This window comes from Etheostoma spectabile, chromosome 9 (assembly GCF_008692095.1).
Source record: "Etheostoma spectabile isolate EspeVRDwgs_2016 chromosome 9, UIUC_Espe_1.0, whole genome shotgun sequence".
NCBI classification, from domain to species: Eukaryota; Metazoa; Chordata; class Actinopteri; order Perciformes; family Percidae; genus Etheostoma; species Etheostoma spectabile.
Genome location: NC_045741.1, coordinates 4,246,242 through 4,251,078, shown reverse-complemented (window position 1 = coordinate 4,251,078; position 4,837 = coordinate 4,246,242). Strand labels below are relative to the sequence as shown.

The following is a 4,837-nucleotide window of genomic DNA, read 5'->3' as shown; positions in this document are numbered from 1 at the left end:
CTAACTAACATGCTAGTTGACATTAACATAGGCACAGGCTAATTACTGCTAACTAACACGCTAGTTAAAGTTAGTAATTGAACCTAAACAGCTGATGAAGTCCAAACTGTCTTTTCTTCTCCTGACAAAATGGTGATTTGTCGACTATGCAACAGCAAATTGCTTAATTATGACACAATCATTAGCCTATTTTTGTAAAAACATTTGGGAGCCATAACGTGAGCTACAAGGTAATTGAGCCTTTTGTACATTGTTGTGTTTCTTTAGAAATGAACAACGGACAAATAGAGTCTTTAAACGCTTCAAATGTAAAGTTATTCACTGTCAAAGGGACGCCAAAATGAATGGGAGTCAATGGGATGCTAATGAGTGCTAGGTAGCATTAAAATGGCGCCAGGGGAGCTACGCTTTGTAGACGCTAACTTACCTCCTCGGGAAAAACCGACTTCATAATGCGTCATAAACTTCCTTCTTTTAAATAGACACTGAGGGGCTGTCAGCCATGGGCCAATGACAACACCGGTACTTGACAAACAGCCAATCAAATTGCCGTTTCACAACCAACAGCTGTCATTATCAAGGCCATTAAAACACATTTTAAAACCATTCTTTCAGCCTCCTTAATTGAAGAATAATGATAAATCAGCAACCGACGACTTTTGTTCATGTCATGCATTCATCCAGAATTATGTTCATTTTTATATTACTATATGCCACTAAAACCACACTTTATTTATGCTGCTAATTTCTATTTTTGCTACTTCTAAGGCGTCATATGTGTCTTTTTGGTCCACAGAAGGAGGTCAGAGGGTCCCTGAAGGCAATCCTGCAGCACGAGAGAAGCAACGAGGCTTACAATGAACTTTATCTGGACACTATACAGGTACTTATTAAACCAGAAATACATATTATATGGAGTGTATGATGTTATTGTGAGACAATGGGGAATGATTTGTGGGTGTTTGTTTTTCTTTAAATTGATTTGTTTGGTATTTTTATTTGATTTGATGATAAAGTCTCTTTTTTTAAATGATAATTTCTTTGCTTTTTAGAATTTTTTTGTTTGTTTATTGGATGGCTAAAAATATTGTTTCTTTTTGTTGTTATTTCTCTTTAAGTGCATTGACGCCATGCACAGGACAGCACAAAAAATCAGCCAAAACTCGAGGAACTCGTGCAGTGGTGTGTTTCACTTGAGCTGCGGCGTGTCTAGGAGAGGTATCGAGAATGAGCCATGAGATTTCTCCTGCAGACTTAAGTCCATATCAATAATTAATAGGCAGTACGTTGCATGTTAACTCTGCATATCTGCTCTGGTTTGTAGCTACAACGCCATGCACGACTGGATTCTGAAAAGAAAGCAAAATGGACAAACCAGAAACAAAACACTTCTTAAGACTTTGAACAATGTAATAAACTCAAGTGAGTTTGGCACCCAATGTTAATCAATTTTAACCTGTTTCTTAAAACAGGTACTAATAAAAATGACACTCAACAAAAACAACAATGCAAGAAAGAATGCAGGAAAGATCACAGGAAAGTGATGTGTGTCTATGATATTTTTCCCAGGGAGTTAATGTCCAGACCCAAGCTAAAAGCGTCCTGTCATGGAAACGTGGCAACGCTTAAAGACATGGAGGCGTTCACTTTGAACTTCTGAGAAAATCTTAGTGACCACGCAAAGGTAGCTGTTGACTAGTCACAATGTAGGCCTGCTGTTTCTTATTCAAAAGGTATTGATATTGGCGAAATTGTCTAACTCATTTGAATGTTTTGTTAAATCCCAGAGCCACTTTAAGAGATACTTCAAATCAGACAACAAGGAATTCTTCCTAATCGACGAACTACAGAGTCTTTTCACGGAGCTGTCATGCTGTCAGGATGCAGGCCTACAAAAGGTATGAACCATATTACAATCAGAAAATATAAAGACTTTGAATTATTTGCAGCATTCTTTCCGTATCTTTGAGTCTGAATGCTTTTTATGCTGTTCTGCTCTTGCTCATATTTGACTTTGTGTCTCTCAGAGAGTGATAGACGAGGCCTACAAGCTCACCGCTCACTCATACCTGGCACATCTTATCCAGAGCGAGCAGAGCAAACTGAGCAGGTGTTGGAGTCCAGATGTGTGGAAAAAAGGTTGCTGATGATCGAAGATCTCACGACACCTTCTCTGAATGGTGAGATAAACGGACTGCTTGTTAATGACATTCGCGCTTAGGATAAAGTCTCATGGTTAACATAACTTCCTGACCGTGGTGTGTGTGTTGTTCAGGTCTGGGGCAGACCGTGGAAATCCATGCTGCTGAAAGTCAAAGACCTGTTGGAGTGTGGAAGCATCGACACGATTAAAAGCTGACCATGGGAGCATGCAGACAGACCGCGCACATCGAGGTGAGTCATTCTGACAGTTTTTACAGAAGTTTGTGTCCAAGTCGTCCAATAGTACTGCTTGGCTGTCTGTATTCGTTTGGAAGAACGACCCTGTAATCAATAAACCCAAAGATGGGGCGACCTCTAGCTCCCCAGTAAGAGGGTGGGCCCAGTGTAGACAGAGTGCCCGGGTTCAAGTGTGTCACCCCGTCTCTCTCCCACCCCCTGTCCATTAATTATTTATCTGTTTATGATCAATAAACAGAATAAATGGGGAATTACAATTACACTATGTTTGTTAGTAATCATTACCACACAGGCCTGAAAGAGACACACTACTCGGACCTATACTGCACAAATAGAGAGATGTCAGAGTTATTAAAAATAATCCAAAATATTAAAACAAATGACAACCAAAGACTACCACTGAAACACAGATTGGTACAAAGTAAGGGATGTGTTTGTGTTTGTGTGTGCTGCATAGACACTACTATAGTGCCTTTTAAAACCTGCCTTTACTCAAAATAAAAAAAAAATGGGACCATAATTTACAAAATAAACATCATGCTGTATTGAAGAAGATTGAACTGGGCGATTTAGACCTGCGAAGTCATTATGGAAAATGTAGAAGTGGACGAAATTCCCCATAGATGCTTCTATAGAAAATGACTTCTTTTTACAACCCTGTGTCGACCCATGGGCCATAGAAAGAATGCAGGTTAAAGACTCTTCTTAAGTTAGTGCACTCCTAACTCCTTCCTGGCCGTGGTTCAGAGAGGACCTGAAGCTCCTGCCCAAACTGCTGCAGTGGAAAGGTCTCTCTGGACGGGAGGTTAGGGAGGTGCTGAAGGTCCTGGAGGACCTCCCTGGATATCAACCCCCACCCAGACCCAGATCTGTTTTCTGGTTCCCTTGTCTTACTGACTAGTAAAGGCCGAGCTGCTCTTGGAAGAAGATCAACTGCAACAAGCAAAGAGGTTTGGGAGTCATGAGGATTTCCAGATGGTCTGAATCCTGTTGAGCCCACTCTGTTACTGGGTTCACTTCTCAAATCTGTAGTCAGAGAAGCAGACTGGTTACATAAGGTTTTTATATATATATATAGCCGTGACACAAAAAGGATTAAGTGTGTGTACTTCCTGTTTATGAGTTTGCCTAAATGTCACTGATTTCCTTCCAAGCCGTTTCAGGAAACTAGATGATATTTGAATGCAAAACGAGAAAATCAACACATACTGAGTTCCAATGCTGCATGAATTCATATATGATTTCCAATGCAGTGACGTGTTCTTTTACTATTTATAAATCTATTTATTTTATATATTTATTAAGTTGTTTACGTGGGATTGTTGCTTGACAACTCGCCACTGCGCTTCCTCGGGTCCTGAGCAATGTCTGAGTCCCTGAGCAATGCTGGACTATAAATGTCATTTGCTAACAGCTAGATATTTGGGATCAGGCTATTTCCTGGAAACAAAAGCATTCATTTTGAAAGTTGCTGATTCTCGAGAGGTTTGACTTTGCTACATCATCCGTTCTTGTATCAAGCGACGGAGGGCGGGTTGTACCCAGCATGCCGTTCAACAGTGTCACAGTTGATAGTGGTACATAGTGTGTACATAACCCACTACTACTAGTTGGCTAGGTACCGTGGTTCTCAGGATCTTCAGGTTTTAAGCTTTTCCTTTTGTTTCAGTTAGATAAAGGTGGATTATGGTTGATGGAAAAATCACGTTTCTGAATGTTTTCACAATGTTTACAGGGAAATTTGTTTTTTTCCTCAAAAGCCTTTACCTTTAAGAGCTTCACATTTTACAACAAGGGAAAAAAAGGTTAAGCTCTGATGGTCAAAAGATAAGAACAAATAATAACAAAATAAAATAATAAAAGATAAGAACTAATAATTCAAGGAGTTTTTTTGGTCTGCTATGCAGTTACAAAATGACTCTTCTTTTGTTTCAAACCTTCAAATGTTCTGGTGCTTTCATTTGCTTTATGTGCTGGAGGCAGGCTACTAAACGTCAGGAAATTGAATTGCACTGATAAAGATACACTGATGAATATAACACTGAATTTTACTTGAATAAATTCAAGGTATATATGTGGGTTTCACTGGGATTTCTACTTGCTGAACTTTTTAATAACGCATTCCACTGAAACTACAGGCGGTATCTTTTCTTTGAGTTGAACTGTGTTGGTTTACAGGTTTTAATATGTGCAAAGTCGTGTTTTCTGCTTTAATGTAAACAGTTAATGGTTCTAAATTTGATGATTGTTATTAATTGTATTCTTCTGTGGTGGTGTTTTAATTTTTTTAGAAGCTTATAGACCGGGTTAAAGGGACACAGCAAGGTATTCAATAAAATGATTCAACTAAAAGTCCAATTGTGGCTGCATGGTCTTATCACTAGATGGAGACTAATAACTACAGGTGAAACTCAAAAAATTAGCATATGGTGCAAAA

The 4,837-nt window shown here is 39.1% G+C and overlaps 1 protein-coding gene and 1 long non-coding RNA gene across 2 annotated transcripts in view; both read left to right on the top strand.

Moving 5' to 3' along the window:
* Positions 1–4,837, top strand: part of si:dkey-196h17.9 (uncharacterized) — a 59,045-nt gene that overhangs the window by 3,668 nt on the left and 50,540 nt on the right. The gene's annotated exons all lie outside the window — the stretch shown is intronic.
* On the top strand, positions 2,290–4,397 carry LOC116696133 (uncharacterized). Its single transcript, XR_004333631.1, has 2 exons — positions 2,290–2,394; positions 3,148–4,397. It is a non-coding gene; the product is annotated as an uncharacterized LOC116696133 (long non-coding RNA).